Source organism: Ascaphus truei, chromosome 1, assembly GCF_040206685.1.
Source record: "Ascaphus truei isolate aAscTru1 chromosome 1, aAscTru1.hap1, whole genome shotgun sequence".
Taxonomy (NCBI): Eukaryota; Metazoa; Chordata; class Amphibia; order Anura; family Ascaphidae; genus Ascaphus; species Ascaphus truei.
In genome coordinates this window covers 551,293,732-551,320,650 of record NC_134483.1, presented here as the reverse complement: position 1 = coordinate 551,320,650, position 26,919 = coordinate 551,293,732, and the positions used below count along the sequence as shown (strand labels likewise).

Below are 26,919 nucleotides of genomic sequence, written 5' to 3'. Positions count from 1 at the left end.
CATTCATAAATTCTTGGAAAACGGCAGGGGCATTGCAGAGGCCGAACGGCATCACTAGATATTCAAAATGACCCTTGTGTTGAATGCAGTTTTCCACTCGTCACCATCGCGTATTCGGATTAGATTGTAAGCTCCTCTCAGGTCGAGTTTGGAAAATATAGAGGCTCCTAGGAGCTAGTCAAAGAGTTCCGAAATTAGAGGAAGAGGTAACCGGTTTTTAACTGTAATTTTGTTAAGCCCACGAAAGTCGATACAGGGTCTTAGGGAGCCATCCTTCTTTTTCACGAAGAAGAAACCCGCCCCAGCCGGGGAAGTGGAATTCCGAATAAACCCTCTCTTGAGATTCTCCTGGATGTAAGTCACCATAGCCTCGGTCCGGGCACGGAAAGGGGATACGAGTTAGACTTGGGGAGTGTGGCTCCAGGAATTAATTCGATGGGGCAGTCGTACGAACAATGAGAAGGTAAGACTTCAGCCTGAGTCTTGTTAAAGACATCAAAAAAATCATGGTATGCCTCAGGCAGGGTAGAGAGAGGAGGTGAAGAAGTGTCAAGACCAGCGAGTACGGTAACAGGAGGAATGACCGCCTTCTTCAAGTTAGGAGCCCACTGGATCGTTAGTTCGTCTGTTCAATCAACACGCGGGTTGTGAAGCTGGAGCCATGGCAATCCCAAGATGACCTGGACAGTAGGTGAGTGGAAGACATCGAAGATGATGACTTCAGTATGACCATCCGCGGTGGCCAGGGTGAGAGGAACAGACTCCCAAATAATGAACGCTGGTTGGAGCAGTCGACTGTCGATAGCCTCAAGGCCGATGGGTGACTTCTTCTTGACTAACGGAATTTGGTTGTTGCAGGCATAGTTGTGATCCAAGAAGTTAGCACCAGACCCGGAGTCGATGAAAGCTTCAACTTCTACCCGGACATTGGGACCCTCGAGAGTTATGGGGAGAAGAATTCTCTTTGGTTGCTCTTTGGAGGAAGAGGGGCAAGGAGAGATGGTGCCCAGTAAAAGCCCCTCTACCTTTACTGGGCGTTCTCGTTTCCCGGTTTCAGGTGACAATTACGTAATTGGTGTTCTGGGGAGCCACAGTAGAAGCAGAGACCCTCATTTCGGCAGCGTGTTCGCTCAGCGGTCCAAAGCTGTTGGCTACCGATTTGCATCGGTTCGGGAGCGTCCAACGCAGGAAGAGCCAAGGGAGGAGACCTAGGAGAAGCAGTCAAGGGCAGCATTAAACGGGGACGCTGGCGCTCCTGGCGTCGCTCTTGAATGCGCTGGTCCATCCGGATGCTGAGGGCAATGAGGTCCTCTAGAGATGAGGGACGAGTGTGAGCCGCCAGGTCGTCCTTGAGGGATTCGGACAATCCCTGCCACTATGCCGCGGAAAGGGTTTCATCATTCCACCGAGTCTCTGCAGCGATGGTGCGGAACTCCACTGCGTATCTTGCAGCCGACCTGCGACCCTGGGAGAGATGAAACAAGGAAGAAGCGGCAGTCTCCCTACGCGCTGGCGTGTCAAAGACCTGCTGGAACTCTCGCCGAAATCTGGGGTAGTCTTGTGTTATAGTATTAACAGTTTTGATCAAAGGCGATCAGAAAGGTTCCCCCTCTATTGAGCACTCAATCCTGGAAAGTCTAAAGTGGACTGAAAATCGCCCTGTAGTCATTACTACAAAAAACTGGTAAGTTGCCCAGTATCACCGCGGAAATCAAAAATAATAAAATTTTATTAATTCTACATAGAAAATGTTAAAAACACATATACATTGTTAAAATCCCCGTGCTGTGTGGCTAATGAGTCAGTAGTCCTTATATAGAGCAATAGTAATTGTATGCCTCTATATTCTCATGTGACATCCAATAATCATCTACTAATGTAGTATGGCTACGTGCATATAGGTATTGATAATATATACAACGCCTATCTAATTAGGCTAGTGTGATGCCGTGGCGTGTGATCTGAAAATATGCTATTGCATAAGTGGTTATTCACATAAACCTAAGTGGCAGAGTACATATCAGAATAACAGGTCAAGATCTCTCATGTTATACCTCTATCAGAGAGTACTTCAATGCAATGCTGCTGCACCTAGGTTTATGTGAATAACCACTTTTACACGGTACATGAATAACAGGGGGTAGGGTATATTGATTACACAGTACATGAATAACAGGGGTAGGTATAATGATTACACGGTACATGAATAACATGGTGTAGGGTATAATGATTACACAGTACATGTATAACAGGGGGTAGGGTATAATGATTACACAGTACATGAATAACAGGGGGTAGGGTATAATGATTACACAGTACATGAATAACAGGGGGTAGGGTATAATGATTACACAGTACATGTATAACAGGGGGTAGGGTATAATGATTACACAGTACATGTATAACAGGGGGTAGGGTATAATGATTACACAGTACATGTATAACAGGGGGAAGGGTATAATGATTACACAGTATATGAATAATAGGGGATAGGTATAATGATTACACAGTACATGAATAATAGGGGATAGGTATAATGATTACACAGTACATGTATAACAGGGGGTAGGGTATAATGATTACACAGTACATGTATAACAGGGGGTAGGGTATAATGATTACACAGTACATGTATAACAGGGGGTAGGGTATAATGATTACACAGTACATGAATAACAGGGGGTAGGTATAATGATTACACAGTACATGAATAACAGGGGGTAGGGTATAATGATTACACAGTACATGTATAACAGGGGGTAGGGTATAATGATTACACAGTACATGAATAACAGGGGGTAGCGTAAAATGATTACACAGTACATGTATAACAGGGGGTAGGTATAATGATTACACAGTACATGAATAACGGAGTAGGGTATAATGATTACACAGTACATGTATAACAGGGGGTAGGTATAATGATTACACAGTACATGAATAACAGGGGGTAGGTATAATGATTACACAGTACATGAATAACAGGGGGTAGGGTATAATGATTACACGGTACATGAATAACAGGGGGTAGGTATAATGATTACACAGTACATGTATAACAGGGGGTAGGGTATAATGATTACACAGTACATGTATAACAGGGGGTAGGTATAATGGTTACACAGTACATGAATAACAGGGGGTAGGTATAATGATTACACAGTACGTGAATAACGGTGGGTAGGGTATAATGATTACACAGTACATGAATAACGGGGGGTAGGGTATAATGATTACACAGTACATGAATAACAGGGGGTAGGTATAATGATTACACAGTACATGAATAACGGGGGGTAGGGTATAATGATTACACAGTACATGAATAACGGGGGGTAGGGTATAATGATTACACAGTACATGAATAACAGGGGGTAGGTATAATGATTACACAGTACATGAATAACAGGGGGTAGGTATAATGATTACACAGTACATGTATAACAGGGGGTACAGTAGGTTATAATGATTACACAGTACATGAATAACAGGGGGTAGGTATAATGATTACACAGTACATGAATAACAGGGGGTAGGGTATAATGATTACACAGTACCTGAATAACAGAGGGTAGGTATAATGGTTACACAGTACATGTATAACAGGGGGAAGGGTATAATGATTACACATACATGAATAACAGGGGGTAGGGTATAATGTTTACACAGTACATGTATAACAGGGGGAAGGGTATAATGATTACACAGTACATGAATAACAGGGGGTAGGGTATAATGGTTACACAGTGCATGTATAACAGGGGGTAGGTATAATGATTACACAGTACATGTATAACAGGGGGTAGGTATAATGATTACACAGTACATGTATAACAGGGGGTAGGGTATAATGATTACACAGTACATGTATAACAGGGGGTAGGGTATAATGATTACCCAGTACATGTATAACAGGGGGTTGGGTATAATGATTATGCAGTACCTGAATAACAGGGGGTAGGTATAATGGTTACACAGTACATGTATAACAGGGGGAAGGGTATAATGATTACACAGTACATGTATAACAGGGGGTAGGGTATAATGATTACACAGTACATGAATAACAGGGGGTAGGTATAATGGTTACACAGTACATGTATAACAGGGGGTAGGGTATAATGATTACACAGTGCATGAATAACGGGGTAGGGTATAATGTTTACACAGTACATGTATAACAGGGGATAGGGTATAATGATTACACAGTACATGAATAACAGGGGGTAGGTATAATGATTACACAGTACATGTATAACAGGGGGTAGGGTATAATGATTACACAGTACATGAATAACAGGGGGTAGGGTATAATGATTACACAGTACATGTATAACAGGGGGTAGGTATAATGATTACACAGTACATGAATAACAGGGGGTAGGGTATAATGATTACACAGTACATGAATAACAGGGGGTAGGTATAATGATTACACAGTACATGTATAACAGGGGGTAGGGTATAATGATTACACAGTACATGTATAACAGGGGGTAGGTATAATGGTTACACAGTACATGAATAACAGGGGGTAGGTATAATGATTACACAGTACATGAATAACAGGGGGTAGGTATAATGATTACACAGTACCTGAATAACAGAGGGTAGGGTATAATGATTACACAGTACATGAATAACAGGGGGTAGGGTATAATGATTACACAGTACATGAATAACAGGGGGTAGGGTATAATGATTACACAGTACCTGAATAACAGAGGGTAGGTATAATGGTTACACAGTGCATGTATAACAGGGGGAAGGGTATAATGATTACACATGTAGCCATGTCTAGGATTGGTGTACATATCTCTTTCTCATGTTGGCAGTAACCCTGGTAAGTGTGCAGGAGTGCCAGCAACAATCAATCATGAGGTTTGCCCTCACACCCTGGTGAGGTGTCATATGTCCCCCAAAGGAAGTGACAACATGCAGTGTGTTCCCACTTAGTGATACAGAGCATGTTTGTTCTCTGGGGGGTGATATAAGACACAGCACTGCCTAAAGTTAGGAGTTCAGTTTCCTGTTGTTGTGCTGCTCTGTTCACTGAGAGGCACGTGAAGGTCTGCAACATTGTTGCAGTGTCTCCTGCTAGCTGTGAGTCAGTGAGCATACGCAGCAGAGTTAGAGGAGCTGAGAGAGACAAAGCAGCTCAAGAGAGGAGCTTACAGCAGCCAGAGAAGCTGGGGAATCTCTTTAAGAGTAGAGGTGGAAAGCAGATCTATTAGAGAAGGGACCTTCCTAAGAGAGTGCTACAAAGAGATGAGTGGCTGAGCTGTTATCTGTGAGGGGCAGCTTGCCCATACCAACCATCAATAAAGATGCCCTGTTCGAATATACCTCCACTGTGTGAGTGTGAAGTTACTCAGCAGTGGATGGCACCACCAAGAAGGAGTTCCTCACCAGGACCATCTCCCTGCGGAAGCATAGATCCTGATGAGGTGGAGGCGCTGCACATGAAGTAAGATGGACTCGCACACACTACCTCAGCTGCCTGTCTGGATGACATCCCCTAATATCATCAAGCGGGAGACTCAGGAGCCCTGTTGCCTACAGGTGCACCACCAGACACGAACATGTAATGGGGACTGGTTAGACTACCCGGGCCAATGTGAGATTGGGGGGGGGGGGGGAAACCCGTTACAATTGGAGGCGCTGCTGAGATACCTGTTAACAGGACAGGCTTTTGCTAGGCACACACTAGGAAACAGGGAGAGTGTCTGCTGCCACTCTGTGCTGGAAAGGGAAAATCTAGGGGTAGTCAGGAGAACGAAAAACCTCGCAAAGCACGCCCTAGACTGACCTAAGGGGTTAGTGAGTCTGGAGCCGGGGGCTATAGCTGTCCTAGTCACCTTGAGGTAGCGCTAGGGGTAGGATGCCTGAAGGGATAGCCTGTTAACGTGGTCAGGAATTCTGGAGAGGATCTGCACTAGGCTAGCCAACAGGAGGTAGACGCCCAAGTACTGCATGGAAGAGCCAGAGTACTCTAGTCTCCATTCCAGATCACTTACCGAAGGGAGCACAGACTGGAGGAAGGAGATACAGTAGACACAGAAAGAGTGAGCCTAGCCTTAGGTAGTGCAAACACGAGTCAGATCTACGTTAGGTACACAAGGTGGTGCACAAGGCATGTTTGTTGTATCGGTATGGCAGCTGCCCCGCAGAGAGGAGCTCCATGTACGATCAGAACGAACACAGTAATCCAATGGCGGCCGCAAGAATGGAGGATCCGCGCGGTGCGGAAGGTCCAAAATGGCGGACGGAGGCCGATGGAGAGAGCGCACATGGCGTGTGTGCGGGTGAAGAGCAAGCTACAGAAGCGACTTTTGTGAGCCTGCTATGGAGTGGTGCTAAAGCTGTGGCTGCGCCGTTTCTGTCCTGTCTGGGGTCTAGGGGCAATACCCCCGAGGATACTGAGGAGGACATTGTAGTGATGTGTGGAGAGCCTGTGGAAATTGAATGTCAGTCGGCATGCCAACGGTTAAATGCTACCTCAACATTCAAAGAGACTGATGGTGCGAATCAAAATGGCGGTTCCCGCTTCCCTGGGAGACCGCGTGGGCCAGTTGCAGAAAATGCTGCAAATGCTAAGATTGCAGAAAGTTGGCCGGGATTGGCGCCAAAGGAAAAACCCCACCCTGCGGGGAAGTTTGGCGCGAAAGCTGAAGCCGCGCCCTCAGGGACTTTGACGGACTCAGAGCCCCTCCCCGGTGATGTGAGTGACTCAGCGCAGAGCCAGAACCACTCCCTTATAGAGCATGCCCCTCCTTTACAGTCCACCAGGGGGAGCAAGCGCAGTGAACAGCGATCAGCAACCGCTGTTCATACTAAAGACAGTACAGAATGCAGAGAAGCACACCCGCAATTGTATGGAGCCTGGCGATACAAAGGGGGGAAAATATCCTTTCTGGTGTGCCCGTGTCTACAAAAGAAATTGAACCTGACTGGTGGTATGGACTTTAACCATGTTAGGTTACCCATAAAATACCGGCTGGCCTGGGTGGATGGAGAGGGGTGCATAAGATGTGCTTGTGACCAGTGTGAATTCCCAGGTGACAAACCGACCTGGGGTCCCAAGTGTGCCTGCTGTGGGGCACAGTTCCTAGAGCCTGTGCTGCTGCAGGCTACAGAACAGAAAGAACCAACGGCGGAGAAGAGCGCGACCGCAGTAGAGGTACCGGAGCACTCCAGCTTCGTACCAGCAACCACTGGTTGTATCGCAGAAGAACCCGGTGACTACCTTGCGGAGGATCCGATCGTGATATCCTCCGAGGAAGAGGTGGAAGTCTCGTCGGTGGTGATGCGCCAACCGGCGGACCACTACAGCGGTGCGGTGAAAGAACCGGCACTTACCTGTGTCGCGGCAGAGCGGAGTCTCGTGTTGCCGGTGCAGAAACAACCTGAGAGGCGGAGTCCCACGGACGTGGTGACTGGCGGAACAGACGGTGGAGAGGAACCCATCCCGAGCCGACGGAGTGGTGAGATACCTCCATACCCTCCACAGGCTCCGGTGGTGGCAACGGCGGAGAAAGGCCTAGCCCAGGCCCGAACGGAGCGGAGAGCAGAACCATCACTTCCGGTGGCGGATGTCGTTCTGGAGGAAGAGGTTCCGGTTGGGAACCCAACGCAAGATGGCGGCGAGTCCAGCGAGATGGCCGTGTCCTCTCGGCCAAGCAGCTGTACCAGGTTGCCTGGGTCCGAGAAGAGACAGCAGGCCCTGCGGAAGCCTGAGAACCCGGACACGGATGAACCGGAGTGCCAGTCCGATGGTACTGGGCCAGGTAGCGAGAAGTTGCGGGTCGTAGCCCCGCGTATGCCGGCAGTGTTTCCCCATGCCCAACCCCCGGCCATAGTTAAAACCCCTGCCCCTGTCACTTTTTCCTACGGGTCCCAGTCTAGCCAAGGGTTGTCTGGGGAGTCCCGAGTCACATTTGAAGAATGGACTGGGGGAAATCTGGACTGGGATGACTGCTTTACTTCCGATGAGGGATCGGGGAGGAAAATGGTTATGCAAAGAGTGTTATACTGCACTGATGATAGTAATAGTACTGTTGGTGTAAGGTGTAGGCCTAATAGCCTTGGGTCAAATCCTAAGCCAGGGATTGTGGGTTCCTTTGATGAGGATAGGGGATATGGCACTGATGAGGAGGAAGGATCAGGGGAAGAAGATTGGGATCCTGGCGGGTTAGACGAGAAGTGGCGTAGTCAAGAGGGGATAGTCTACGTCCACAGGAGATGCATTAGGGAGGTTTATGAGCATGATCCTTTCAGTCCATTAGCATCCATGCCAGGATTATGGGCTGATTGTGGGTGTCCAGTATGTCACCCAGAGTGTTACCGCATTGATACTCTAAGCCCAGTGGACCATGCTGTGCGCAAGCCACCTTGAGAGGGTATGGGGGTACCAGTCATGGGTTCTACAGAAGGGAATAATTCTGGGTGTTACACATCTACGTTAGGATGTATCTGTTATAATGTTTTGAGAAAAGATATGTAATAATGTGTTGTTATGTTTTGCAGTGCTACCTGAAGGAAGGTTCCGCAAATTTAGGTTCCAAGCGAGGACGTTGGGATTCCACCAGGGGGAGAATGTAGCCATGTCTAGGATTGGTGTACATATCTCTTTCTCATGTTGGCACTAACCCTGGTAAGTGTGCAGGAGTGCCAGCAACAATCAATCATGAGGTTTGCCCTCACATCCTGGTGAGGTGTCATATGTCCCCCAAAGGAAGTGACAACATGCAGTGTGTTCCCACTTAGTGATACAGAGCATGTTTGTTCTCTGGGGGGTGATATAAGACACAGCACTGCCTAAAGTTAGGAGTTCAGTTTCCTGTTGTTGTGCTGCTCTGTTCACTGAGAGGCACGTGAAGGTCTGCAACATTGTTGCAGTGTCTCCTGCTAGCTGTGAGTCAGTGAGCATACGCAGCAGAGTTAGAGGAGCTGAGAGAGACAAAGCAGCTCAAGAGAGGAGCTTACAGCAGCCAGAGAAGCTGGGGAATCTCTTTAAGAGTAGAGGTGGAAAGCAGATCTATTAGAGAAGGGACCTTCCTAAGAGAGTGCTACAAAGAGATGAGTGGCTGAGCTGTTATCTGTGAGGGGCAGCTTGCCCATACCAACCATCAATAAAGATGCCCTGTTCGAATATACCTCCACTGTGTGAGTGTGAAGTTACTCAGCAGTGGATGGCACCACCAAGAAGGAGTTCCTCACCAGGACCATCTCCCTGCGGAAGCATAGATCCTGATGAGGTGGAGGCGCTGCACATGAAGTAAGATGGACTCGCACACACTACCTCAGCTGCCTGTCTGGATGACATCCCCTAATATCATCAAGCGGGTCAGGACTCAGGAGCCCTGTGCGGCACTACAGTAGTGAGACTGGTTAGACTACGTGCCAGATGTGTAGATGGGGGACTGGTTACGTTACCGGGCAATGTATGAGATTGGGGGTTGGGGAAAACCGTTACGCACAGTACATGAATAACAGGGGGTAGGGTATAATGATTACACAGTACATGTATAACACGGGGTAGGGTATAATGATTACACAGTACATGAATAACACGGGGTAGGGTATAATGATTACACAGTACATGAATAACAGGGGGTAGGGTATAATGATTACACGGTACATGAATAACAGGGGGTAGGGTATAATGATTACACAGTACATGAATAACAGGGGTAGGGTATAATTATTTCACAGTATATGAACAACAGGGGTAAGTATAATGATTGCATAGTACATGAATAACAGGGGAGTAGGGTATAATGATTACACAGTACATGTATAACATGGGGTAGGGTATAATGATTACACGGTACATTAATAACAGGAGGTAGGGTATAATGATTACACGGTACTTGAATAACAGGGGGTAGGTATAATGATTACACAGTACATGTATAACATGGGGTAGGGTATAATGATTACACGGTACATTAATAACAGGAGGTAGGGTATAATGATTACACGGTACTTGAATAACAGGGGGTAGGTATAATGATTACACAGTACATGTATAACAGGGGGTAGGGTATGATGATTACACGGTACATGAATAACAGGGGGTAGGGTATAATGATTACACAGTACATGTATAACAGAGGGAGGGTGTAATGATTACACAGTACATGTATAACAGGGGGTAGGGTATAATGATTACACGGTACATGAATAACAGGGGGTAGGGTATAATGATTACACAGTACGTGAATAACAGGGGGTAAGGTATAATGATTACACAGTACATGTATAACAGGGGGTAGGGTATAATGATTACACAGTACATGTATAACAGGGGGTAGGTATAATGATTACACCGTACATGAATAACGGGGTAGGGTATAATGATTACACAGTACATGAATAACAGGGGGTAGGGTATAATGATTACACAGTACGTGAATAACAGGGGGTAGGGTATAATGATTACAAAGTACATGAATAACGGGGTAGGGTATAATGATTACACGGTACATGAATAACGGGGTGGGGTATAATGATTAAACAGTACATGAATAACAGGGGGAAGGGTATAATGATTACACAGTACATGTATAACAGGGGGTAGGGTATGATGACTACAAAGTACATGAATAACAGGGGGTAGGGTATAATGATTACACAGTACGTGAATAACAGGGGGTAGGGTATGATGATTACACGGTACATGAATAACAGGGGGTAGGGTATAATGATTACACAGTACATGTATAACAGGGGGTAAGGTATAATGATTACACAGTACATGAATAACAGGGGGTAGGGTATAATGATTACACAGTACGTGAATAACGGGGTAGGGTATAATGATTACAAAGTACATGAATAATAGGGTTAGGGTATAATGATTACACAGTACATGTATAACAGGGGGTAGGGTATAATGATTACACAGTACGTGAATAACAGGGGGTAGGGTATAATGATTACAAAGTACATGAATAACAGGGGGTAGGGTATAATGATTACACAGTATGTGAATAACAGGGGGTAGGTATAATGATTACACGGTACATGAATAACAGGGGGTAGGGTATAATGATTACAAAGTACATGCATAACAGGGGGTAGGTATAATGATTACACAGTACGTGAATAACAGGGGGTAGGGTATAATGATTACACAGTACGTGAATAACGGGGTAGGGTATAATGATTACAAAGTACATGAATAATAGGGTTAGGGTATAATGATTACACAGTACATGTATAACAGGGGGTAGGGTATAATGATTACACAGTACGTGAATAACAGGGGGTAGGGTATAATGATTACAAAGTACATGAATAACAGGGGGTAGGGTATAATGATTACACAGTATGTGAATAACAGGGGGTAGGTATAATGATTACACGGTACATGAATAACAGGGGGTAGGGTATAATGATTACAAAGTACATGCATAACAGGGGGTAGGTATAATGATTACACAGTACGTGAATAACAGGGGGTAGGTATAATGATTACACAGTACATGAATAACAGGGGATAGTGTATAATGATTACACAGTACATGAATAACAGGGGGTAGGGTATAATGATTACACAGTACATGAATAACAGGGGGTAGGTATAATGATTACACAGTACATGAATAACAGGGGGTAGGGTATAATGATTACACAGTACATGAATAACAGGGGGTAGGGTATAATGATTACACAGTACATGAATAACAGGGGGAGGTATAATGGTTACACAGTACATGTATAACGGGGTAGGGTATAATGATTACACAGAACATGTATAACAGGGGGTAGGTATAATGATTACACAGTACATGAATAACAGGGGGTAGGGTATAATGATTACAAAGTACATGAATAACAGGGGGTAGGGTATAATGATTACACAGTACATGTGTAGCCATGCATAATAATGACTGCATACATCTTCCCTGTTGGCAGTAAGTCCTGGTAAGTACAGGCCTGCCAACAGTAGTTATGGAGGTTTTCCCTCACACCCTGGTGTGGTGCCCTTTGTAAGGAAGGGAGTGGCTGTATGCTCTGAGTCCCTGGATAGTGACATCAGAGATGCGCCTGCCCCCTGAGGTATAAAGGGCACAACACTGTCAGTTAGTGTTGTTGCAAGGTGGGCAGAGAAGCATCTGGTAGAATGTATCTTCCTGCATAAGGGATTGGAGGAATACTTTTGTGACCCTAGTGCTGTAACTAGCGGTAGCAGAGTGACTAATCAAGTCTGTCTAAGCCACACTGTGTCCAGGGACCTGGCACAGCGGTGATCTCCCTAGGAGAAAGGGAATCCCACTTCAATACGGGAGGGCGTACCTGGCAAAGGGACAGCACAGAGAGATGTGCGGCTAGAGCCGGCAGCTGCATGGGGCAGTCTGCTACATCCAAGTCTATAATAAAGATGCCTTGTTCAAAGATACCCCCACTGTGTGAGTGTGAGATTACTCTGCAGTGGCGGTCACCACCAAGAAGGAGTTCCTCACCAGGACCATCTCCCTGCGGAAGCATAGACCCTGATGAGGTGGAGGCGCTGCACGTGAAGTAAGTTGGACTCGTACCCACTACCTCAGCTACCTGTCCTGATGATATCCTCTTATAACACCAAGCGGGAGACTCAGGAGTCCTGTTACTTGCAGGTGCACCACCACACACGACCTTGTAATGGGGACCGGTTAGACCACACGGGCCAATGTGAGATTGGGTGGGTCAGACAAGGGGGGTCCAGACGTTACACATGTATAACAGGGGGTAGGGTATAATGATTTCAAAGTACATGAATAACAGGGGGTAGGGTATAATGATTACACAGTACATGAATGACAGGGGGTAGGGTATAATGATTACACGGTACATGAATAACGGGGGGTAGGGTATAATGATTACACGGTACATGAATAACGGGGTAGGGTATAATGATTACACAGTACATGAATAACAGGGGGTAGGTATAATGATTACACAGTACATGAATAACAGGGGGTAGGGTATAATGTTACACAGTACATGTATAACAGGGGGTAGGGTATAATGATTGCACAGTACATGAATAACAGGGGGTAGGGTATAATGATTACACAGTACATGAATAACAGGGGGTAGGTATAATGATTACAAAGTACATGAATAACAGGGGGTAGGGTATAATGATTACACAGTACATGAATAACAGGGGGTAGGGTATAATGATTACACGGTACATGAATAACGGGGTAGGGTATAATGATTAAACAATACATGAATAACAAGGGGTAGGTATAATGATTACATGTATAACATGGGGAAGGTATAATGATTACACAGTACATGAATAACAGGGGGTAGGGTATAATGATTACACAGTACATGAATAACAGGGGGTAGGGTATAATGATTACACAGTACATGAATAACAGGGGGTAGGGTATAATGATTACACGGTACATGTATAACAGGGGGTAGGGTATAATGATTACACAGTACATGAATAATGGGGTAGGGTATAATGATTACACAGTACATGTATAACAGGGGGTAGGGTATAATGATTACACAGTACATGAATAACAGGGGTAGGGTATAATGATTACACAGTACATGTATAACAGGGGGTAGGGTATAATGATTACACGGTACATGAATAACAGGGGGTAGGTATAATGATTTCACAGTACATGAATAACAGGGGTAGGTATAATGATTGCATAGTACATGAATACCAGGGGAGTAGGGTATAATGATTACACAGTACATGAATAACAGGGGGTAGGGTATAATCATTACATAGTACATGAATAACATGGGGTAGGGTATAATGATTACACAGTACATGTATAACAGGGGGTAGTGTATAATGGTTACACAGTACATGAATAACAGGGGGTAGGGTATAATGATTACACAGTACATGAATAACATGGGGTAGGGTATAATGATTACACAGTGCATGTATAACAGGGGGTAGGGTATAATGATTACACAGTACATGAATAACAGGGGGTAGGTATAATGATTACACAGTACATGAATAACATGGGGTAGGGTATAATGATTACACAGTAAATGTATAACAGGGGGTAGGGTATAATGATTACACAGTACATGTATAACAGGGGGTAGGGTATAATGATTATACAGTACATGTATAACAGTGGGAAGATATAATGATTACACAGTACATGTATAACAGGGGGTAGGGTATAATGATTACACAGTACATGAATAACAGGGGGTAGGGTATAATGATTACACAGTACATGTATAACAGGGGGTAGGGTATAATGATTACACAGTACATGTATAACAGGAGGTAGGTATAATGATTACACGGTACATGAATAACAGGAGGTAGGTATAATGATTACACAGTACATGAATAACGGGGTAGATATAATGATTACACAGTACATGAATAACAGGGGGTAGGTATAATGATTACACAGTACATGTATAACAGGGGTAGGTATAATGATTACACAGTACATGTATAACAGGGGGTAGGTATAATGATTACACAGTACATGTATAACAGGGGGTAGGGTATAATGATTACACAGTACATGAATAATGGTTACACAGTACATGAATAACAGGGGTAGGGTATAATGATTACACAGTACATGAATAACAGGGGGTAGTGTATAATGGTTACACAGTACATGAATAACAGGGTAGTAGGGTATAATGATTACACAGTACGTGAATAAGAGGGGGTAGGTATAATGATTACACAGTACATGAATAACAGGGGGTATGGTATAATGATTACACAGTGCATGTATAACAGGGGGTAGGGTATAATAATATAGGCTCTGTTCTGGGGCCCCTACTCTTCTCAGTGTTCATTAATGATCTTCCCACAGCTTGTAAGGAAGCCTCAATACACATGTATGCAGATGACACAATCCTGTATGCACACAGCCAAAGCCTCTCTGACCTTCAACACATACTTCAGTCTGAATTTTTGAGACTCGAAAACTGGATTTCCCAAAACAAACTGTTTTTAAACACTGACAAGACGGTAACAATGGTATTTGGACCAAGACTAAATTTGTAAAGCTTCCAGTGACTGAGCTCCTGATTAGAACCAACGCTAAAACCACCCTAACACCTGTCACTAGTTTTAAATACCTGGGCTTATGATTTGACTCCCACTTAACATTCGGGATGCACATTGATACCCTGACAACCAAGACCTATGCCAAACTAGGGGTACTTTACAGGAACAAATCCTCCCTAAGTCTCCTGGTCAGAAAGCGTATTGCACAGCAGATGCTAATGCCAATTATTGACTATGGAGACATAGTATATGGCTCGGCTCCTCAAACCCACCTTAGCAAACTTGACACCCTCTACAATTCAATTTGTCGTTTTGTTCTCCAATGCAACTACAACACACATCACTGCGAAATGCTCAAAGAACTAGATTGGTCATCACTCGAGTCTAGGCGCAAAGTTCACCTTTCCTGTCTCACCCTCAAATACTTTCTGGGCAAGCTACCCAGCTACCTGAACAAGCTCCTCACCCCTACCACATGCAGCACCTATCACCTGAGATCAGACTTCAAAAGACTGTTCATGGTCCCAAGGCTCAACAAAGTATCCGGACGTTCCTCCTTCTCCTTCCGTGCACCCCAAAACTGGAACAACCTACCAGAGACTCTCATATTCACCACCAGCTTAAATTCTTTCAAATCTAAGGCTGTCTCACACTTTAATCTGGTCTGTAACTGTTTCATACGCTCATAATATATATTTTCTTTAACTGTGCATGCAATGTCTTGTATATAATGTATACCTTGTTCATTTATGTAACTGTATTTGTAAACATGTATTATTTTGTTTTACTCTGTGCCCAGGACATACTTGAAAACGAGAGGTAACTCTCAATGTATTATACTTCCTGGTAAAATATTTTATAAATAAATAAATAAATAAATAATGATTACACAGTACATGTATAACAGGGGGTAGGGTATAATGATTACACGGTACATGTATAACAGGGGGTAGGTGTAATGATTACACAGTATATGTATAACAGGGGGTAGGGTATAATGATTACACAGTACATGTATAACAGGGGGAAGGGTATAATGATTACACGGTACATGTATAACAGGGGAGTAGGGTATAATGATTACACGGTACATGAATAACAGGGGGTAGGGTATAATGATTACACAGTACATGAATAACAGGGGGTAGGTATAATGATTACACAGTACATGTATAACAGGGGGTAGGTATAATGATTACACAGTACATGTATAACAGGGGGTAGGGTATAATGATTACACAGTATATGTATAACAGGGGGTAGGTATAATGATTACACAGTACATGTATAACAGGGGGAAGGGTATAATGATTACACAGTACATGAATAACAGGGGGTAGGTATAATGATTACACAGTACATGTATAAAAGGGGGTAGGGTATAATGATTACACAGTATATGTATAACAGGGGGTAGGGTATAATGATTACACAGTACATGAATAACAGGGGGTAGGTATAATGATTACACAGTACATGAATAACAGGGGGTAGGTATAATGATTACACAGTACATGTATAACAGGGGGTAGGGTATAATGATTACACAGTACATGTATAACAGGGGGTAGGGTATAATGATTACACAGTACATGTATAACAGGGGGTAGGGTATAATGATTACACAGTACATGAATAACAGGGGGTAGGTATAATGATTACACAGTATATGAATAACAGGGGGTAGGGTATAATGATTACACAGTACCTGAATAAAAGGGGGTAGGGGTATAATGGTTACACAGTACATGAATAACAGGGGTAGGTATAATGATTACACAGTACATGTATAACAGGGGGTAGGGTATAATGATTACACAGTACATGTATAACAGGGGGTAGTGTATAATGATTACACAGTACATGTATAACAGGGGGTAGGTATAATGATTACACAGTACATGAATAACAGGGGGTAGGTATAATGATTACACAGTACATGAATAACAGGGGGTAGGTATAATGATTACACAGTATATGAATAACAGGGGGTAGGGTATAATGATTACACAGTACATGAATAACCGGGGGTAGGGTATAATGGTTACACAGTACATGTATAACAGGGGGTAGGTATAATGATTACACAGTACATGAATAACAGGGGGTAGGTATAATGATTACACAGTATATGAATAACAGGGGGAAGGGTATAATGATTACACGGTACATGTATAACAGGGGGTAGGTATAATGATTACACAGTACATGTATAACAGGGGGGAGGGTATAATGATTACACAGTACATGAATAACAGGGGGTAGGTATAATGATTACACAGTATATGTATAAAAGGGGGTAGGGTATAATGATTACACAGTATATGTATAACAGGGGGTAGGGTATAATGATTACACAGTACATGAATAACAGGGGGTAGGTATAATGATTACACAGTACATGAATAACAGGGGGTAGGTATAATGATTACACAGTATATGAATAACAGGGGGTAGGGTATACTGATTACACAGTACCTGAATAACAGGGGGTAGGGGTATAATGGTTACACAGTACATGAATAACAGGGGTAGGTATAATGATTACACAGTACATGTATAACAGGGGGTAGGGTATAATGATTACACAGTACATGTATAACAGGGGGTAGTGTATAATGATTACACAGTACATGTATAACAGGGGGTAGGTATAATGATTACACAGTACATGAATAACAGGGGGTAGGTATAATGATTACACAGTACATGAATAACAGGGGGTAGGTATAATGATTACACAGTATATGAATAACAGGGGGTAGGGTATAATGATTACACAGTACATGAATAACCGGGGGTAGGGTATAATGGTTACACAGTACATGTATAACAGGGGGTAGGTATAATGATTACACAGTACATGAATAACAGGGGGTAGGTATAATGATTACACAGTATATGAATAACAGGGGGTAGGTATAATGATTACACAGTACATGTATAACAGGGGGGAGGGTATAATGATTACACAGTACATGAATAACAGGGGGTAGGTATAATGATTACACAGTATATGAATAACAGGGGGTAGGGTATAATGATTACACAGTACATGTATAACAGGGGGTAGGTAAAATGATTACACAGTACATGTATAACAGGGGGTAGGGTATAATGATTACACAGTACATGAATAACAGGGGGTAGGTATAATGATTACACAGTACATGAATAACAGGGGGTAGGTATAATGATTACACAGTACATGTATAACAGGGGGTAGGGTATAATGATTACACAGTACATGTATAACAGGGGGTAGGGTATAATGATTACACAGTACATGTATAACAGGGGGTAGGGTATAATGATTACACAGTACATGAATAACAGGGGGTAGGTATAATGATTACACAGTATATGAATAACAGGGGGTAGGGTATAATGATTACACAGTACCTGAATAAAAGGGGGTAGGGGTATAATGGTTACACAGTACATGAATAACAGGGGTAGGTATAATGATTACACAGTACATGTATAACAGGGGGTAGGGTATAATGATTACACAGTACATGTATAACAGGGGGTAGTGTATAATGATTACACAGTACATGTAAAAACAGGGGGTAGGTATAATGATTACACAGTACATGAATAACAGGGGGTAGGTATAATGATTACACAGTACATGAATAACAGGGGGTAGGTATAATGATTACACAGTATATGAATAACAGGGGGTAGGGTATAATGATTACACAGTACATGAATAACCGGGGGTAGGGTATAATGGTTACACAGTACATGTATAACAGGGGGTAGGTATAATGATTACACAGTACATGAATAACAGGGGGTAGGTATAATGATTACACAGTATATGAATAACAGGGGGAAGGGTATAATGATTACACGGTACATGTATAACAGGGGGTAGGTATAATGATTACACAGTACATGTATAACAGGGGGGAGGGTATAATGATTACACAGTACATGAATAACAGGGGGTAGGTATAATGATTACACAGTATATGTATAAAAGGGGGTAGGGTATAATGATTACACAGTATATGTATAACAGGGGGTAGGGTATAATGATTACACAGTACATGAATAACAGGGGGTAGGTATAATGATTACACAGTACATGAATAACAGGGGGTAGGTATAATGATTACACAGTATATGAATAACAGGGGGTAGGGTATACTGATTACACAGTACCTGAATAACAGGGGGTAGGGGTATAATGGTTACACAGTACATGAATAACAGGGGTAGGTATAATGATTACACAGTACATGTATAACAGGGGGTAGGGTATAATGATTACACAGTACATGTATAACAGGGGGTAGTGTATAATGATTACACAGTACATGTATAACAGGGGGTAGGTATAATGATTACACAGTACATGAATAACAGGGGGTAGGTATAATGATTACACAGTACATGAATAACAGGGGGTAGGTATAATGATTACACAGTATATGAATAACAGGGGGTAGGGTATAATGATTACACAGTACATGAATAACCGGGGGTAGGGTATAATGGTTACACAGTACATGTATAACAGGGGGTAGGTATAATGATTACACAGTACATGAATAACAGGGGGTAGGTATAATGATTACACAGTATATGAATAACAGGGGGTAGGTATAATGATTACACAGTACATGTATAACAGGGGGGAGGGTATAATGATTACACAGTACATGAATAACAGGGGGTAGGTATAATGATTACAAAGTATATGAATAACAGGGGGTAGGGTATAATGATTACACAGTACATGTATAACAGGGGGTAGGTAAAATGATTACACAGTACATGAATAACAGGGGGTAGGGTATAATGATTACACAGTACATGAATAACAGGGGGTAGGTATAATGATTACACAGTACATGAATAACGGGGTAGGTATAATGATTACACAGTACATGTATAACAGGGGGTAGGGTATAATGATTACACGGTACATGTATAACAGGGGGTAGGTATAATGATTACACAGTACATGTATAACAGGGGGAAGGGTATAATGATTACACAGTACATGAATAACAGGGGGTAGGTATAATGATTACACAGTATATGAATAACAGGGGGTAGGGTATAATGATTACACAGTACATGTATAACAGGGGGTAGGTAAAATGATTACACAGTACATGAATAACAGGGGGTAGGGTATAATGATTACACGGTACATGAATAACAGGGGGTAGGGTATAATGATTACACAGTACATGAATAACAGGGGGAAGGGTATAATGATTACACAGTACATGAATAACTGGGGGTAGGGTATAATGATTACACAGTACATGAATAACAGGGGGTAGGGTATAATGATTACACAGTACATGAATAACAGGGTGTTAGGACCAGTATGTCAGGCCAGAGTCTGCAGTCATGTTAAGCTTCCATTTTGTCTGGTCATAACTAGTTAAGATTCTGTAGTCAGCCTTTTGCTGAAATATAATTCCTGAATGCACTGGTGCATTTGTAGAATATAATACTTTCCTTTCAGTTTTGGCGTCTAGAAGTGGGAAGTTCACAGAGTTTGTGAGTATATATGTAAATTTTTATATATGATGCTTCACCCCCTCTGGGAATTTAATAGACCTAAATTGTGACTGAAGAATTGGGTTTGAGTCCCTTTTTTAACAGAATTTTTGGTTAGAGTCCAGTAAATTCTGTGCACGACTGGACTGTTATCTCTGATCTAGCTGAACGACCATTGTATATTGTGTAAGTATAAATATTGCAATTATTTGTCATAATTAAGCTGTTTTTCTTTAAGCTACTAATGGGTGCTTGCATGAGTAAGAATGACTCTGGACGGAAGCCTAGGAATGTACAATTTTTAAATGCGAGTGTAAATCTGGTCTGATTCCTGAGGAATTTGTTGCTCAGACAGCTAGTCATTACCCGTTTGTCGAATATGCAGAAGGTTGTTCTCGGCATGAAAATAAGGCAATGTATTTACAAGGCAGAGGACAGAATAGACGGAGATCTTATGCTGGTCCCAGAAATCAATCAGGGAGAATAGCTCAGAATAATGGTGTCTGTTTTAATTGTGGTGGTTTTGGTCATTGGTAGAGTGTGTGCCACTATCAGTCAGTCAGAAGCAGGGAAGTGCTGCTTTGCCCGTGGGGGCTCAGAGTGAAAGTCTCTGTAAAAAAAAAAAAAAAAACACCGCTACCTTATGTAAAAGAGTTTGTTTGTAACCCTGATAAAATTTTTCCTGAATGATTTCTTGTGTGAAAGTCATGCTGATTATCATCTGTACAAAAAATATGAATATTAGTTGCTCATGATGAAATCTAAATTTTAAAAGGTTTAAAAAAAAAAAAAAAAAAAAAAAAAAGGTGTACACCGAATATAGAGAGAAATACCTCACAACGGAAGGGGAGTATATTCAGCTCAGTCCCTGGTTATAGTTTGAAAGGTTTATTCGTCCTGGCCAGGCGGATACTTTTTAAACCGGACACATTTCTTTTCGTGTGTGGTATTTCTATCTTAATAAAAGGAGGGGCACAGCCTCTCCCTTACAGTTTAAAGAATGTGAAGCATTCACATTAAAATTAACTAGCTCTGTGCTTAAGCAGTTTATTCATGAGTAAAATGGTAATGTAGAACTGTCTTCTTTTCCGTAAAGCAGTAAGATAACACATTTCAATTTTATTTCTACAGGATTAAGATATGTCTGGTTTGTTTTTGTTTAAAATGCTGGTAAGAGCTCATAAGCACTGTTTGAATTAATATATTGTATTATATATGTATATAACGCCATTAATGTACATAGCGCTTCAAAAGGAGGGTGTCCGTGGTGGCAGATGCTGCGGGGAGGTTGAGTGGTGTGAGGGGAGTGTGGTGATATCTGTCTTTAGAAGCATGGAGGTCAGTTATTTTAGCGAGAATTGTCTCCGTTAAATAAGCAGTGTAGAAGCCATACAAGACAGGTAGGGTCAAGCTTGCTGTTTTTTTAGTCATGGTATAACTGTTGCATGTTTGAAGATATTTTGTTTAGTTTAAGAGAGGACATAGTTAAAACGGGATAGCAATTGTATTGATGGAAGTTTGCAGGAATATGAGATTTCTTGCAGAAGGCATTCAGGTGAATGAATGAAAGAATGTTGCATGCTCTTGTTGGCATAGACTTGGTGTTTATAAGTAATTTGAAATATTCCCGTTATTTAATTTTTGAAAGACCATACAAAATGCAGTTTTAGGACAGGGTGGAAAGCTTCATATTTAACATTAAAACTAATGTTACAATCCCCTGCGTGAGGATTAATCCAGCAGTTAATATGAATTAGACAGTGAAACCCATTGTCTGCTACAGTATCTGTACTGTGAAATTTCTGGCTGTTTTCCCAGAAGAAAAAAAAAAAAAAAAAGCGCTTTGAAAATTATTTTTTCCTTTTTAAAGTCAGAGTGTCTTTTAAAGTTAATGCTGGCCGTGTGCTCAGCACTTTGCAAAGAGTTCAACATTATTTGTCTATTTTAAAAGGAAATCTTTTGCTCAGGATTTCAGGATTTTTTTTTTATATATATTGTAAATGCCACAGTTGTTAAAAGACCTACTGCAGGCTTTTTCTTTTAACACAAGCAGTAAATATTTTTATAGTCACAACACATACAAATCTATTTACCAGTTTATTTTGCTATACAGTATATCAAAGCAACCTGTTTTCATAACTATTTTTGTATTTTTGTATTTTTGTTCACATATATAGATAATATATGAACAGAAGAGGGGAGATACATACATAGGTTCAGAATTTATTATAACAATGTTAACTCCAAGAGCTGACAGGCCCCTGGTAAATAATAATAATACCTTTGCAGATGTCACAGCAAAGCAGGTAGCAAGCCGTCCCTATGTTGAGGGATATATAATATCTGCCAAATTTATCATTTTGTAACCATTTATTTGTTTTTGGGTATGTCCTGGAAATAGAGTTAAAGGACAGGGGATATTGTATTGCAAGTGTAATTGCATAAGTGAACAGGGTATACATTATATACAGGGCATTTCACATTTTTTTTTTTAGCAGAATAGTTACAGTGGAGTGCTTGAGGTGAAAGCCAGGAGTGACTGTGGGTGTGGGACAATAGCCATGAGTGCAGGCTGTTGAGATGCTTGATGTGTGGGGCGAGTTTTAAGGTTAGTTAGTATTAAATGACTAAAAGGTTGACACCATTTGCATCAGAGAAATTGGCAGATGGCAGTTAGGTATGAATGAGAGTAAGTGTGTATTGGGAGAAGAGAGATTGATTTGTAATTTGAGACAGTGTTTTTGTCCCCATTTTTGTAGATTGGGACAACTCTAGCAGTTTTCCAGGTCTTAGGGATATGGCCTGCAGACAGGATAGAGTTGATTATGGAAGCAATTGGTTTGGCAAAGGCTGAGGTACCAAGTTTTAGGAACTTGAATTGTAGCAAAGTCAAGTCCATATTGGTTGCTTAATTTAAAATTTGAGGAGCGTTAATAGGGAATATCTCTGTTTAATATTGTGGATGCTAATAATAGTAGTAACCATATTAATACAAGAACTTATTTCTAGGTATAAATTCTCTCCCTATGAGACATTTATGGGATGAGTTATGACCATCAGTAGTTCAAAGTAACGAATTAAGGACCATGTTATTGGTAATAAAACAATTAATAAGTATTGCATGCAACTAATATATATTTTTGAGTCTTTCTAGGCACAGATTAAAGCTGAAAGTGCACCTACGCAAGACGGGTTAATGGTCAAGCATTTTCTACGCAAGCACGCTCTTCATCCCAGATGAAAAGGCCATTTAGATGCTACTCATCACCAGCATTGCAGTAAAAATTTCTTATCATCATGGATACACATCAAGCACGTCAAAATGGTGCCAGCCTAAGCACAAACAGCAAATAAAGACAAAGACATAGCACCTGCAAATAAGTGTTTTGATGGACACAATACTCTCTGACCACTAATCAAGGGAGAAAGGTTATAGGCAAAAATGTCCAGGCCTCAACACATGAACTTTGAACTTTTTATTTTTACAGGTTTTTATTATTTTTCTGTTACAATGTATGCTCCATTATGTTTGTGTAAGTGGCGTCCCATAAGGATGACAAAATAGTATAAGGTATTATTTGTTTAATTTTGTTTATTTTGTTTGGATTTCTAGGTTAATAGAATCTCCCTGCAGAATGATATCCCGGTGGGAGAATGCTTTATCAGTCAAACACACGGTTATGTTAATTGCTCACAGGTAGAGTTAGAAACAGAAGAGATGCACCCAATACACAAGTGCTAAAAAGTAGTCTATGGGAAGAATAAGTTTCAGGGAATGTATTCCCAAATGTAGGAGTTGAGTTACTGTATGACAGGTTTACAGGGATATCCTAAATCATACAGCCACAGACATTTACTCACTTAACCAAGAATAGGTTTAGTTTAAATTAATGACCCCGCAGAATAAAAATAGCTCTGGACTATATTTTAGCCTCAAAAGGAGGGGCATGTATGCGCCCTAGTTAAAGCGCAATGTTGTGTATTTATCCAGGATTTAGGGACCATGGGGACTTGGTGGTTGGAATGATTTGCTTTGAGCGAAGCTAGCAAATGTTTTTGTATGTGTGTGTTTGTCCTACTCATTGCTCTCTATGTATTAAGTACAGCAAAACTCTGATCCAGAAGTGCGTTGCAACCCCCACCGACGCTATGCCTCTCTGCGGTGATGATGTCGCCAGTCCCCCAGAAGAAGAGACCAAAGAAGAAATCAACTGGGCTGATATAATGGCCGGAAAAGAAAGGAATGCAGTTATGCACAACTTGGACATCTTGGTCCATCAGGACTATGAAATGGTTAACTGTTCTGTTCTTTAAATAGACTGTCTCTTAAGGATATGGGGGGACTGAGAAGACTGGATATGAGGAAGGTGGGAGGTCACAAAGGGAAGTGAGTCAACCACAAGGAAAGGATCACGTCAGCCATTGTGACCATAGCAGCCATCTTGGTCCGTTTTGCCATTCTGAGTAAATGCAGTATGAAAGATGTGTGCAAGAAGAATGTTTGTGCAGTCGCTCTTGGCAGAAATTAACCCCCACCAATTCTCACCAATAGCTGACCCTTAAATTATGTGACATATTGAAATGTAAGCTATTTTCTAATCTATAGAAATATTTAATGATATATATATATATATATATATATATCTCTATTGGTTGTGTGGCATGTGGGCCACTAAGATTGTACCCTGCAATCACACTGCCCTTTGTTATCTGGGATTCATCCTTCCCACTTTCTCGGAGAATTAGGTATGAAAATTCTCTATGGTTTTATTGTAGTGATTAGTATAATCGCAGCAATTTTTGTTATTTTTCACTGTACTAAGTGTGCAATACTTTCATTTGTCTCAAGGAAACCTTCAGTTTCATCTCACGCCATGTATGCAACTAATAATTCATATGTGGCCATGAACAGAGTCTATGATACTATTGGTCCCCATAAGGCCATAGTCATAGAGAAGCGTATCTAGTAAGGGTATTTGTTCTTTTAGAGAACAAAAAGGAGGGATTGTTAGGACCAGTATGTCAGGCCAGAGTCTGCAGTCATGTTAAGCTTCCATTTTGTCTGGTCATAACTAGTTAAGATTCTGTAGTCAGCCTTTTGCTGAAATATAATTCCTGAATGCACTCAGTTTCTCTGCTAAATTGCATTTCATTCTCCCTGGCCAGAATATTACTAGATACTTTTGTGAGGTCAATTTCCTGGTGTTTTAGTAGAATATAATAGAATGGTTCTCTGCAAGAAGCAAGGTAGTGAAATAAAGTTGCTAAGACTCAAGGTCTATTTTGATAACAGACAATGAATAAGCTATGTATTCAGAACATTGCTTGTATTGAAAAGGGACACGTCTCAAAAGTCACGCCACTAATATGTCCTGCCCCTAAATCACGCCTCTAATTAAAGCTACGCCCAAGACACACCTAGTATACGCCTATGTCACGCCTATGATACGCCTATGTTACGCCTCTAACTAATATTTTTTTTCTTTCTGTATAAAAATCATTACCCTATGAGTAATAAATTGAGACAAAGGATTTGAAACCTGGCGTGCGTTACGTTTCATTTTGTTCGTCTCCCAGGCCTGAAAAGTTCACCGAAGACCGGAGATAACAGTTGCAGGGCGTGAAAAACTTCTCCGGGGGAGTCTGCTGCAAACGGGTGCAGATGGTGTAGTATCCAGTCACAAGGCTTCAGTGTACCTGGCAGGGGAAAAGTTCCTCTCGGTGCTGAAGCCAGGGGAGGAAATAATGGATTTTCCTTTCACAGGGGGTAGGGTATAATGATTACACGGTACATGAATAACAGGGGGTAGGGTATAATGATTACACAGTACATGAATAACAGGGGGAAGGGTATAATGATTACACAGTACATGAATAACAGGGGGAGGGTATAATGATTACACAGTACATGTATAACAGGGGGAAGGGTATAATGATTACACGGTACATGTATAACAGGGGGTAGGTATAATGATTACACAGTACATGTATAACAGGGGTCAGGGTATAATGATTACACAGTATATGTATAACAGGGGGTAGGGTATAATGATTACACAGTACATGAATAACAGGGGGTAGGTATAATGATTACACAGTATATGAATAACAGGGGGTAGGGTATAATGGTTACACAGTACATGTATAACAGGGAGTAGGGTATAATGATTACAGAGTACATGTATAACAGGGGGTTGGGTATAATGATTACACAGTACATGTATAACAGGGGGTTGGGTATAATGATTACACAGTACATGTATAACAGGGGGAAGGGTATAATGATTACACGGTACATGTATAACAGGGGAGTAGGGTATAATGATTACACGGTACATGAATAACAGGGGGTAGGTATAATGATTACA

The 26,919-nt window shown here is 41.7% G+C and overlaps 1 long non-coding RNA gene across 1 annotated transcript; it reads left to right on the top strand.

Annotated features, from left to right (window-relative positions):
- Positions 1 to 20,653: 20,653 nt before the first annotated feature.
- Positions 20,654 to 26,090, top strand: LOC142467924 (uncharacterized). The gene is made up of 2 exons (XR_012788522.1): positions 20,654 to 20,737; positions 23,706 to 26,090. It is a non-coding gene; the product is annotated as an uncharacterized LOC142467924 (long non-coding RNA).
- Positions 26,091 to 26,919: the final 829 nt, after the last annotated feature.